Source organism: Hemitrygon akajei, chromosome 4, assembly GCF_048418815.1.
Source record: "Hemitrygon akajei chromosome 4, sHemAka1.3, whole genome shotgun sequence".
Taxonomy (NCBI): Eukaryota; Metazoa; Chordata; class Chondrichthyes; order Myliobatiformes; family Dasyatidae; genus Hemitrygon; species Hemitrygon akajei.
Genome location: NC_133127.1, coordinates 95494697 through 95508985, shown reverse-complemented (window position 1 = coordinate 95508985; position 14289 = coordinate 95494697).

Below are 14289 nucleotides of genomic sequence, written 5' to 3'. Positions count from 1 at the left end.
CAGCTATCTCATTACAGCCTTGACCCAAACATGAACTCCAGAGGTGATGACAGAGTAACTTCACTTGATATCCACTCAGCATTTGGTTAATTGTAGCATCCTGACACACAAAAAACTTCCCATCATCACATGTTACAAGAAAAAGGAGAGTAGTAGAATACATTCCACACTCCACACTCCAAAATGAATGGAGTTCAAACAACTCAAGAGGCTTGATGTCATTCAGGACAAAATATCCTGCTTGACTGGAACTCTGTCTCCTACCTAAGTGTTTATTCCCTCCACCACTGATGTTTTATGGTTGCAATATTTGCCATTAACTGCAGATAGTCACCCATCTTTCTCCAAAAGTAACTTCCAAGTCTGAAACCTTTACCACCAAAGATAAGTGCAGTAGAAAGTACAGAGCTCCACCTGCAGATTCCCTTCCAAGCATTGGAGATATATTGACAGTTCTCCATGACTGCTGGATCAATATCCTGGAATTTTCTACCCAATAAGGTTGTGGAAGTATCTTCATTGGAATAACTTAGTGGTTTAAGAAGGTGACTTGCCATCGCTTTTTCATGGTCATTTAGAGAAGGACAATAAACTCCTGGTGTTATCCACAGTCCAAGAAATGAATCAATAAGACTAAATACTGCTGGTCATGTACTCTGTGACAAATAAGTTCATACCATCCTTGGCTGCTGATGAACATGAACTTATCTCCTATTAATTTGGCATGGCCACCATTATTTGCCCCTTGTTCAAGTCATGAATATTGATAGTAAATAATTAAAGTGATTTTCAAATTCTGATTATCCCTCCAAAAATTATTTTTTTCAACTTGTCTTGTTTTCCTTTACTTGCCAATCCCTTCTCCATGCCAATATCCTACCCTAATACCAGGCACTCTAGCACTGTAACTTTTTGTCACCTTATCAAATGTTCTCTCGCAAATCTAAATCGACTGCAATATTAGTACCCTGTAATGCACCTTGAGTGCTAAATCTTCAGATAGTTGGAAAATTTGTCAATCAATATTTTCCCTTGCATAAAACTATCTTGTTCACTGTGATTCCCTAAAGATTTTCTAAATGTCCTCCTATTACTTGTTTAAGAAAGGATTGCAGGATTTTCCCAATAGCATACACTCAGAGACCGCTTTATTAGGTACATCTGTTAATATAAATATCTAATCAGCCACTAATGTACCATCAATTCAGTGCGTAAATGCATGCAGATATGGTCAAGAGGTTCAGTTGTTCAGACCAAACGTCAGAATGGGGAAGAAATGTGATTTAAGTGACTTTGACAGTTGAATGATATTGCTGCCAGACAGGGTAGTTTGAGTATTTCATGTACTGTGATCTAGGATTTCACTCACAGCTGCCTCTAGAATTTACAGAGAATGGTGCAAATAACAAAAAAAAAACATTCAGTGGGTGAAAACAATTTGCTAATGAGAGAGCTCAGAGGGGAATGGCCAGACTGCTTCAAGCTAACAGGAAGGTAATAGTAACTCAAATAACCATTCATTATAACAGTGTGAGTGCAGAGATTCAAGGTTTTTAAATGTAATTTCCAGTACACAAGTATAAAGAAGCGTCTCTGAATGCACAACATCTGAATCTTGAAGTAGATGGGCTATAGCGGCAGAAGACCATGAACTAACTGCCCTTCAGTTTCCTGCCTTCTGTCTCCTAAATTTCTTTAATAGCAATGATACATTAGTAATTTTCCAATCCTCTCCAGAATCTATGAGGTTTTTTTTTTGGATTACAGCCAATATACTCACTGTCTCTGCAGTCATCTATTTTAAGACATCAGGATTTAGGCCATTGAGTCCAGGAGCCACTGGCCTTTAGCCTCATTAGGTTGTCTAGTATGTTTTCTCTTGTAATGCATGGATTCATTTTAAGTTCCTTCTTCCCAAAGTACACTTGATCATCTTTTACTTTGGAGATATTTTGATGTCTTCTACTATGAAGACATTATTCAATAATATTACTATTATTCAAGAATAATCACTAGTTATCTCTCCATTTCTCTATTTCCCATTACCAAATCTCCAGAACAACTTTTTCTCCAGCTACTCTCGGAACCAAGATCAGAATCAGAATCGTGAAGTTTGTTGTTTTGTCGCAGTAAGTCAGTGCCATTCATAAAATTTACTATAAATTACAATGAGAAATATATACTGTATATATTCACATATAATATAAAATCTGCATATATTTATATATACAGTATTTAAATTAAGTAAGTATTGCAAGAAAAGAGCAAAAATAGTGAGGTAGTGTTCATGGGTTCACTGTTCTGATAGCAGAGGGGAAGATGCCATTCCTAAAACATTGAATGTATGTCTTCAGGTTCCCGTACTGCCTCGCTGATGGTAGTATTGAGAAAAGGGCTTGTCCTGGGTGGTGGGGGACCTTAATGATTGATGCCGCTTTTTTGAGGTATTGCTTTTTGAAGATGTCCTCGATAGTTAGGAGGCTAGTGCCCATGATGGAGAGTTTACAGCCTTCTTCTGCTTCTGTGTAGTGGTCCCTCCATATCAGAGAGTGATGAAACCAATTAGAATGCTCTCCATGGTACATCTGTAGAAATTTGCGAGTGTCTTTGGTGACATTCCAATTTTCCTCTAACTCCTAATGAAATAAAGCCGCTGTTACGCCTCTTTCTAATTACATTAATCTGTTACGCCCAGGATAGAACTTCAGACGTTGCAAAATATAGGAATTTGAAACTACTCACCCTTTCCACTTCTGATCCCTTGATGAAGACAGCTGTGTTTTCCCTTGACTTCCCTTTCCTGAAGTCCACAATCAATTCAGCACAATCTGCTGCAGTCCAGGTGAGATGACGCTGGAGGCAGTGCAGCATGGAGTCTGCTCAGTTGGGAGCTGGCCTCTCCCGTCAGTGCTGCCCTCCAGTGTTCAACTGACAGAAGGACAAGCTGGATTGCCAGGAACTGTACCATCAACTTGCATGTTGCTTAGGGACGTTGACTCTGCATGTGTTTTCTTGCGAAATGATGTGTGTGTGTTTTTTTTCCTCTCTCTCTATTCTGAATGAATGCTATGCACCTGGGCCCCAGGGGAATGCTGTCTCATTCAACTGTATCCATGTGTGATAATTAACTGAATGATAATTAAACTTGATTTGATTTGAATTCCTTGGTCTTACATTGAAAGAGCCAACACGAGGAAATCTGCAGATGCTGGAAATTCAAACAACAACACACACAAAATGCTGGTGGAACACAGCAGGCCTGGCAGCATCTATAGGGAGAAGCGATGTGGACGTTTCGGGCCGAGACCCTTCGTCAGGACTAACCGAAAGGAAAGATAGTAAGAGATTTGAAAGTAGTGGGGGGAGGGGGAAGTGCGAAATGATAGGAGAAGACCGGAGGGGGTGGGATGAAGCTAAGAGCTGGAAAGGTGATTGGCAAAAGGGATACAGAGCTGGAGAAGGGAAAGGATCATGGGACGGGAGGCCTCAGGAGAAAGAAAGGGGGGGAAGCACCAGAGGGAGATGGAGAACAGGCAAACAACTAAATATGTCAGAGATGGGGTAAGAAGGGGAGGAGGGGCATTAACAGAAGTTAGAGAAGTCAATGTTCATGCCATCAGGTTGGAGGCTACTCAGCCGGTATATAAGGTGTTGTTCCTCCAACCTGAGTTTGGATTCATTTTGACAATAGAGGAGGCCATGGATAGACATATCAGAATGGGAATGGGACATGGAATTAAAATGTGTGGCCACTGGGAGATCCTGCTTTTTCTGGCGGTCTGAGCGTAGGTGTTCCACGAAACGGTTTCCCAGTCTGCGTCGGGTCTCACCAATATATAAAAGGCCACACCAGGAGCACCGGACGCAGTATACCACACCAGCCGACTCACAGGTGAAGTGTCACCTCACCTTGAAGGACTGTCTGGGGCCCTGAATGGTGGTGAGGGAGGAAGTGTAAGGGCAGGTGTAGCACTTGTTCCACTTATAAGGATAAGTGCCAGGAGGGAGATTGGTGGGAAGGGATGGGGGGGACGAGTGGACAAGGGAGTCGCGTAGGGAGTGATCCCTGCGAAAATCAGAAGGGGGGGGAGGGAAAAATGTGTTTCGTAGTGGGATCCCGTTGGAGGTGGCAGAAGTTACGGAGAATTATATGTTGGACTTGGAGGCTGGTGGGGTGGTAGGTAAGGACAAGGGAAACCCTATCCCGAGTGGGGTGGCGGGTGGATGGGGTGAGGGCAGATGTGCGGAAATGGGAGAGATGCGTTTGAGAGCAGAGTTGATGGTGGACGAAGGGAAGCCCCTTTACTTAAAAAAGGAAGACATCTCCTTCATCCTGGAAAAAAAAGCCTTATCCTGAGAGCAGATGCGGCGGAGACGGAGGAATTGTGAGAAGGGGATAGCCTTTTTGCGCAACCCTTCCCTCTCCACTGACACTACCAGCCTCCCTCCCCCCTCTGATCCCATCTCTCATCCGTGCCGGGTCTTCACCATTCCCTCCGACCTTCAACTCTCTGAGGCAGAGCGCTCTGTCCTCAGTAAGGGCCTCACCTTTGTCCCCCTTCGCCCACACCTCAGCGAGTTTTGCATACGCCATGACACTGAACTCTTCTTCCGCCGGCTCTATCTCCGAGCTTACTTCTTTGACAAGGACTCTCCTACCCCCACCGATGACCCCTTCTCCCGTCTTCAACCCTCCTCCTCTTCATGGACACTCCGCTCTGGTCTTCTGCCTGCTCTGGATCTCTTTATTGCTAATTGCCGATGGGACATCAACCGTCTTGACTTCACCACACCCTGTTCTAATTCCAACCTCACTCCTTCCGAACACTCTGCTCTCCGCTCCCTCCGCACCAATCCCAACCTCACTATAAAACCTGCTGATACGGGGGGAGCTGTTGTAGTCTGGTGTACTGACCTCTACCTTGCCGAGGCACAGCGACAACTCTCTGATACCTCCTCTTATTTACCCCTTGATCATGACCCCACTAAGGAGCACCATGCCATTGTCTCCTATACCATCACTAACCTTATCAGCTCTGGGGATCTCCCATCCACTGCCACCAACCTCATAGTTCCCACACCCTGCACTTCCCTATCTCCTACCCAAGATCCACAAACCTGCCCGTCCAGGTAGACCTATTGTGTCAGCTTGCTTCTGCCCCACTGAACTCATTTCTGCATACCTTGACACTGTCTTATCCCCCCTTGTTCAATCTCTTCCCACCTATGTTCGTGACACTTCTCAAGCTTTGAATTTTTTCAATGATTTTAAGTTCTCTGGTCCCCTCCGTCTTATTTTCACCATGGACGTCCAGTCTCTATATACCTCCATCCCCCACCGAGATGGTCTCGAAGCTCTTCGGTTTTTTTTGGATTCCAGACCTAACCAAATCCCCTCTACCACCACTCTCCTCCGTCTAGCTGAATTAGTTCTTACTCTCAATAATTTCTCCTTTGGCTCCTCCCACTTCCTCCAAACCAAGGGTGTAGCCATGGGCACCTGTATGGGTCACAGTTATGCCTGCCTCTTTGTTGGCTTTGTGGAACAGTCCATGTTCCAAGTCTATACAGGTATCCATCCCCCTCTTTTCCTTTGCTACATCGATGACTGCATTGGCGCTGCCTCCTGCACGCATGCTGAGCTCGTCGACTTCATTAACTTTGCCTCCAACTTTCACCCTGCCCTCAAATTTACCTGGTCTATTTCCGACACATCCCTCCCCTTTCTTGATCTTTCTGTCTCCATCTCTGGAGACGGCCTATCTACTGATATCTACTATAAACCTACAGACTCTCACAGCTACCTGGACTATTCCTCTTCCCACCCTGTCTCTTGCAAAAAGGCTATCCCCTTCTCACAATTCCTCCGTCTCCGCCGCATCTGCTCTCAGGATGAGGCTTTTCTTTCCAGGATGAAGGAGATGTCTTCCTTTTTTAAGCAAAGGGGCTTCCCTTCATCCACCATCAACTCTGCTCTCAAACGCATCTCTCCCATTTCCCACACATCTGCCCTTACCCCATCTGCCTGCCACCCCACTCGGGATAGGGTTCCCCTTGTCCTTACCTACCACCCCACCAGCCTCCAGGTCCAACGTATAATTCTCCGTAACTTCCACCACCTCCAACGGGATCCCACTACCAAGCACATCTTTCCCTCCCCCCCTTTCTGCTTTCTGTGGGGATCGCTCCCTACGCAACTCCCTTGTCCTTTTGTCCCCCCCCATCCCTTCCCACCGATCTCCCTCCTGGCACTTATCCTTGTAAACAGAACAAGTGCTACACCTGCCCTTACACTTCCTCCCTCACCACCATTCAGGGCCCCAGACAGTCCTTCCAGGTGAGGCGACACTTCACCTGTGAGTAGGCTGGTGTGGTATACTGCATCCGGTGCTCCCGGTGTGGCCTTTTATATATTGGCGAGACCCAATGCAGACTGGGAGACCGTTTCGTGGAACACCTATACTCGGTCCACCAGAAAAAGCAGGATCTCCCAGTGGCCACACATTTTAATTCCATGTCCCATTCCCATTCTGATATGTCTATCCATGGCCTCCTCTACTGTCAAAATGAATCCAAACTCAGGTTGGAGGAACAACACCTTATATACTGGCTGAGTAGCCTCCAACCTGATGGCATGAACATTGACTTCTCTAACTTCCGTTAATGCCCCTCCTCCCCCTTCTTGCCCCATCCCTGACATATTTAGTTGTTTGCCTGTTCTCCATCTCCCTCTGGTGCTTCCCCCCCTTTCTTTCTCCTGAGGCCTCCCGTCCCATGATCCTTTCCCTTCTCCAGCTCTGTATCACTTTTGTCAATCACCTTTCCAGCTCTTAGCTTCACCCCTCCCCCTCCAGTCTACTCCTATCATTTCGCACTTCCCCCTCCCCCCACTACTTTCAAATCTCTTACTATCTTTCCTTTCGGTTAGTCCTGACGAAGGGTCTCGGCCCGAAACGTCCACATCGCTTCTCCCTATAGATGCTGCCTGGCCTGCTGTGTTCTACCAGCATTTTGTGTGTGTTCTTCTATTGAAAGCAAGGTTGTTGCTGCAACACCACACAACCAGCTGAACTATTTCATTTCTGTATGCCTCCTCATCACCATCTGAGAATCTGCTGTCAGTAGTGGTGTCAACAGCAAATTTATAGAAACATTGAAACATAGAAAATAGGTGCAGGAGTAGGCCATTCGGCCCTTCGAGCCTGCACCGCCATTCAGTATGATCATGGCTGATCATCCAACTCAGAACCCTGTACCTGCTTTCTCGCCATATCCCCTGATCCCTTTAGCCACAAGGGCCATATCTAACTTCCTCTTAAATATAGCCAATGAACCAGCCTCAACTGTTTCCTGTGGCAGAGAGTTCCACAGATTCACCACTCTCTGTGTGAAGAAGTTTTTCCTCATCTCAGTCCTAAAAGGCTTCCCCTTTATCCTTAAACTGTGACCCCCTCGTTCTCGACTTCCCCAACATCGGAAACAGTCTTCCTGCATCTAGCCTGTCCAATCCCTTTAGAATTTTATACGTTTCAATAAGATCCCCCCTCAATCTTCTAAATTCCAGTGAGTATAAGCCTAGTCGATCCAGTCTTTCTTCATATGAAAGTCCTGCCATCCCAGGAATCAATCTGGTGAACCTTCTCTGTACTCCCTCTATGGCAAGAATGTCTTTCCTCACATTAGGGGACCAAAACTGCACACAATATTCTAGGTGCGGTCTCACCAAGGCCTTGTACAACTGCTGTAGAACCTCCCTGCTCCTGTACTCAAATCCTTTTGCTATGAATGCCAACATACCATTTGCCTTTTTCACTGCCTGCTGTACCTGCATGCCCACCTTCAATGACTGGTATACAATGACACCCAGGTCTCGTTGCATCTCCCCTTTTCCTAATCGGCCACCGTTCAGATAATAATCTGTTTTCCTGTTCTTGCAACCAAAGTGGATAACCTCACATTTATCCACATTAAGTTGCATCTGCCATGAATTTGCCCACTCACCTAACCTATCCAAGTCACCCTGCAGCCTGCATATAGATGGTGTTTGAGCTGTGTCTCGCAAGACAGTCATGAGTGTAGAGAGAGTGGAGCAGTGGGCTAAACACACATCCTTGAAGTGTGCTAGTGTTGCCTGTCAATGAGGAAAATGTGTTACTTCTGATTTGCACTTACTGTGGTCTCCCGATGAGGAAGTCAAGGATTCAATTGAAGAGGTAATTACAGATGCTTAGGGTTTGAAGCTTATTGATTAGTACAGGTAATTCCCAAGTTACGAACGTCTGACTTACGAACAACTCGTACTTACGAACCAAGGAAGGAGAGCTCCGTCTGCCATTTTAAATCAGATTGATATGCCGTCTGCCAATTTAAGTCGGATTGCGACGCTGTCCACCATTTTAAGTCATTGCCGTTGACACTGTGTTGAGTGTGTAACTTTGTATTTGGCTTAAATTTTTCTTAGCAAGATTCACCCTGACCCTGTGCCCCCCCCCCCCCCCGTTCCGGTCGGCTGGTGGCACAGTGAGATCAGCACCAGGCTTGAGAACGGAGGTTCCTGAGTTCGATCCAGTGACAGACCGCTCCTGAGCACGTTCTCCATCCGTGCCACGTTGATGTTGAGCTCACAACTTGACCTCGTAAAAAAAAACACTGCCCCCTCCAGTTTAAATTCCCACACGGAATATTGTGGAGGATCAAATACCCAAACCCAGCACAGACCCCACTTGTCCCATTTAACCTGTCTCAGTGCGATGGACTTTAGGACCTGGGGAATTCAGTGCGGTGGTCCTTAGGATCCAGCAGAGCTCGGGACCCACCGCCTGCAGTGTTTCTGTTCCATTGACGGGAAGCGATCGCAATTGAAAATAAAGTGGAAATAATAAAGCGTTTGGAAAGAGGTGAAACATCACCAGTCATTGGAAAAGCGTTAGGCTACAGTCAGTCAACAATTGGAACAATTTTAAAGGATAAAGGGTAAAGTGAGAATAATGGAGCATGTGAAAGGCCCTGCCCCTATGAAAGCTACAATGATTTCTAAGCAACGCAGTGGTTTAATTATTGGAATACATACGTTTCTTAAGTGTTTTATATGCAGAGAAATGTAAAATATATACTATATACTAAGACAAACATTTGACCAACTGACGCTAAATAATACTGGATGTATTTGTTCCAACTTACGTACAAATCTGACTTAAAGACGAACTCAGGAACGGAACTCGTTTGTAACCCGGGGACTGCCTGTATTCAAGGGATAATAGTGTTGAACACTGAGCTTTAATCAATAAACAACAGTCTCATGTAGGCATTGCTATTGTCCAGGTGATCCAAAGCCGAGTGGAGAGTCAGTGAGATTGCATCCACTGTAGATCTATTGTGTCTCTTCCATTTTATACTTGTGCAAATGTTATGTTTGTTTTTATATTATTTCTTATTGCATACTGACATTGTCTTCTCCCTCTGTAAAATATTTAGTCATTACTTTCTGGTTGCTCATAATTTCTTAGTTCTTCGGCTGTTTACTGACTTTTCAACATTGTTTGCTGTTTCTTTCAATTTCAAACCATTCTTAAACCGTGAGTTAGCAGTGGATGACATACTCTTCTAATATAGCCTCTCTCTCTCACTTGAACAGAGCTTCGCAGAGATTTGTGAAATACATCCTTAATGTGTGCCTCTGCTCCTTCCTTCCCTCTTAACCTTTAGTTCATTAAGTTCAAAGTTCATGGATGTCACCGTATACAAGCTTGAGATTCGTTTTCTCACAGGCATATACAGTAAATCTAAGAAAAACAATAGAATCAAAGAAAGGCCACATCCACCAGGACAGACAAACAGCCAGTGTGCAGAGGATAACAAACTGCAAATACAGAAGATAAAATAATAATAATATATAAATAAGCAATAAATATCAAGAACATGAGATGAAGAGTCTTAGAAGTGAGTCCATAGTTTGTGGGAGCAAGTCAGATACAGAGTGTGTGAAGTTGAGCGGTTATACCCTTGGGTTCAAGAGCCTGATGGTTGAGGAGTAATAACTGCTCCTGAACCTGGTGGTGTGGTTCTAAGTTTCCTGTATCATTTTCCTGATGGCTGCTGGGAAGGGAGAGCATGACCCAGGTGGTAGGGGTCCTTAATGATGGATGCTACTTTCCTGCAACAGATATCCTCAATGGTGGGGAAGACTTAATCCATCATGGACATGTCACAGCCACGGATTCGGCAGCACAGTAGATTCAGCAATTGCGCTTGTGAATTTTCATGTGTATTTAACTCCATACTTGTCATTGCAGTGCTTGTTGAGACTTGGACAGAGCACAGCAACACTTTGCTGCCTGTTTGCTTTCGGCCTTCCCCGAGAAATTGGACTTTCAAATCAACTGACTCTGAAACTAGCGGTATTTGTTTAATGTTTAGATGTTCTTTTCAGCCGTAGTGTAGGCTTCATTTTTGATTTGAGAGTTTCAGTTAATGGCCCTGTTTGGTCTAGCATTTATTGTTTTATTTTCCCTTTAACACTTCGCATTAAAGTCTGTGAACTATCAACTTGCTTCAGTGTCTCTCACTCTGCACTTGAGCCATATCTGAACCCAGTGACAGCAAGTCTCGACCACACAAAGATGGACCCAGCAGAGAGAGAGCAGCTGACTTTGGACATGAGATTCATTGGTCAGGTAGGAGACAAGCTACAGGAAATGGAATCTGTTCTCATTGAAGTTACGGTGGTAATGAGGCAGATAGCCTTGTGCCAACAAACCCAGTCTCACTTGGAGGAATAAGTATCGTCCCTAGCCGCAACAGTTCAACAGCTCACCGCAGACAATCAGACTCAGGTGCCCGGACCAGATTCAACTCCTGCGACTGTTCAGGACTGACTATTCCACCACCAGGCAGATATTCTGCTGATCCCGATGGTTGCAGAAATTTTATTACCCAATGCAAGCTGACCCCAGCCTGGTCGTTTTAGTGATGATGCACGAAAGTTGGCGTACATGGTCAATCTTTTTGATGAACCTCCACTCAGCCTGTTCAACGCTTTACGGGAGCAAGGATACCCCGCAGCCCAGTCGATCCGACATTTCATGGCGGAGTTAAGGAGGGTTTTTGATCTTCCAGTACGGGGTGAGGAGGCTGTCCACTGACTCTTGGACATGTGCCAAGGCAGAGGAACGGTGATCGCCTATGCAGTTAAATTCCGTACTCTTGCAGTAGAGACAGGATGGAATGAGAGATCTCTCATCACCGCCTTCCAGAGTGGACTGAACACAGGGGTCCGGCATGAGATCGCTGTCTGGGACGAGCAAGATAGTCTGGACGACCTGATTAATCTGGCTATTTGAGTTGACAACCAGGTTACTGAATGGTGCATGGAAAGACTGTTTCAAACTTCCTATGCGCCACCTGATCACTGTCTTTTCTCGCCCTCTCCCCCTCTCTCACCACCCAGCACCCAGCCCATGGAGGAGCCCATGCAAGTGGGGCGCATGCGCCTGTCTCAGGGGGAATGAGAGTAGTGCCGGAGAACAGGTTCCTGCCTTTACTGTGGTGATCCAGGCAGCATGTTCCAAGCATCCAGTAAAAGAGAATACCTGTCAGTAGGAAGGGGAGTCCTGACGGGTCGGTTCTCTCTTCAGTCAGCTTCCCCTAATTCTGTAATGCTCGCTGCTTCCTTGTGGTGGAGGTCTCAGACCCATGAACTCAAGGCATTTATTGACTCCGATGAACTATCTGTGAACTATTAACCTGCTTCAGTGTCTCTTACTCCGCACTTGGGCCATATCCAAACCTGGTAACAGGACATGGTCATATCCACTACTTTTTTTATAGGATTTTCCATTCAAACACGTTGGTGTTTCAGTTACAGGCTGTGATGCAACCAGTCAATAAATTCTCCATCAGGCATCTATAGAAGTTTGTCAAAGTTTTAGATGACATGCCAAATCTTCACAAATATCTCAGGAAGCAGAGGTGCTGCCGTGCTTTCTTCACAATTGCCCTTACGTGTCGGGCCCAGGGTAGATCCTCTGAAATGATAACACTGAGGAAATGAATTTGAAATTCTGCCACTTTCCTAGTGAATTTACTTTATACCATTATTTAATCCTGTCTCTATGCTGGTTCTTCAACATATTGCTCTGAAAAACCATCCTGAATGCTCTATGTGAATCATTCTCACAGCTATCCTTCCAAGTATGACTTGCCCAATGTTCATTCTGTGTCAACAAAGTTATTTCTCCTTGTTTTCCCTGTTGTTCTGAAATGATAACTATCCCTGAGTATTCTATTCCCAGCCTTGGTTACCTTGCAAGCACTTCTCTGTAATGGCTATTAGATAATACTCATTTGTTTCTATGTATGCCTGCACCTCATTTATCTTGTTATGAATGCAGCTTGCAATCAGATAATGAACCTTTATTTTACAATTTGTTGTTATTCTGTTATCATTTTCCCTGTGATTGTCCTGCATTATTACCTTTTCCCTTCTCTTTGCCTTCCTAATGTCCCTTCGTCTGAAGCTCTCTGAGCCTTGCTCCCTTCTGAATCAGGCCTCAGTCTCTCATCTCCCACGCAAATATAGAGACAAAGAAGAGGAATGAGCTTGGGAAATTAGAGAAGAACTCATTATGTTGCAATATGTGCAACTACTATTCTTTCATTCCCTATTCCCCATTCGCTGACCGCCCGATATTTACTTTCTTCTGCCACCGAACATCACAGTGACCCTTCAATCATAATACTCCTCATGTTCTGACTGCACATCAGCCCCAGTCTCCTAACCTTCGGGTGCCCAGTACAGAGGGAGTTGTGAGTCAATTTGTCCACCCCTGTACTTGGCCAAGATGGCTGTTTTACTGGTTCAGGAAGCAGGCTGATGAAGATTCTGTAATGAGTTCTGCGGGGTGCCAGCGAACATTGGGCTCTGAGGTTCTTGGAGCACCTGACTTGGTTAACTGTTGTTTGACGGCAGTTGTTAATCATGTAGAGCTCCATGTGTTTTTCTCGAGCGAATCACTCTTTGTAATGCTGTCTCCTCGTGCCTTCTGTTTAAGCATGTGAAACCCCCGGTTCCCTTGGCTGTGTAAGTCTAGGGCAGACAACCTCCAGCCCTGCCAAACCGGTGAGATTGAGGTGCTCTCCCACCCCAAACCCCTGATTGTGTACAGATGCTGTGTAATTTGCTACCCCGTTACAAATTAGTGCCATGAAATAACAGACATATGATTAAAAGATTCTCTTCATGATCCTTAATTTGATTAAAGGGTTAGTAAAGAAAAGAACAAAAAAAAGGGCCCATTTTAATTAAACAGTCTAATGTGCACAAGTTGGAGCTCTCAGTTTCTCCACAGTAACTGAACCTCAATCGATCTCACCCCTGGCTTTGTTGAATCATGGTCCCGGTCCAGTTTGAATCCTACACCTTCTTCTCTCCTGCATCTTCCTTCTTCCTCTCTCCTGAACAGAAGCCCCAAGCCCAACCTCAGTGTCCCTCACTAGAAATACCTCCCCTTAATTCTACCATCCTAATTGATTGGCATACATTCCTCGTCATCTGTTACTTTCAACAAAAGCTGAAAACAGAACAGACTGCTCTTGAGGACTGCCAAAATGAAATAAGACCATAGACCATAAGATATAGGAGCAGAAGTAGACCATTTGACCCATCAAGTCTACTCTGCCATTCAAATTTTGGCTGATCCAATTCTTCCAGTCATCCCCACTCCCATGCTTTCATTCCATACCCTTTGATGTCCTGGCTAATCAAGAACCTATCTATCTCTGCCTTAAATACATCCAGTGACTTGGCCTCCACAGCCGCTCGTGGAAACAAATTCTATGGATTTACCACCCTCTGACTAAAGTAATTTCTCTGCGTCTGTTCTAAATGCACGTTCTTCAATCCTGAAGTCGTGCCCTCTTGTCCTAGAATCCCCTACCATGGGATTCAAATACATACAGCATAACAGTAAAAATATGAACCAAAGCATTACACTCTCCCCCCAAAATAATCATGTCCTCATGACTTTGAAATAATTTGTCATCTCGTATTAATACCACTGCTTTCAAAGGAATTTTGTGATGTCAGCACCTCCAATCCATTTGTAAAGGGTAGTGACTTACCTCACTAGGGGGATAGTCATAGCACTCTGTTCCTCTGGTGATACATAAGCCAGCCTATTTGGGGGTCTCCTGATTCTCTGAGACCTCCTTATCCCATCATCTACTTTTTCGGTTCCAGACACTTCTTGGGATGCTTCAGAGCTATATGGCGAGGCCTCCCCCAGTCTGATC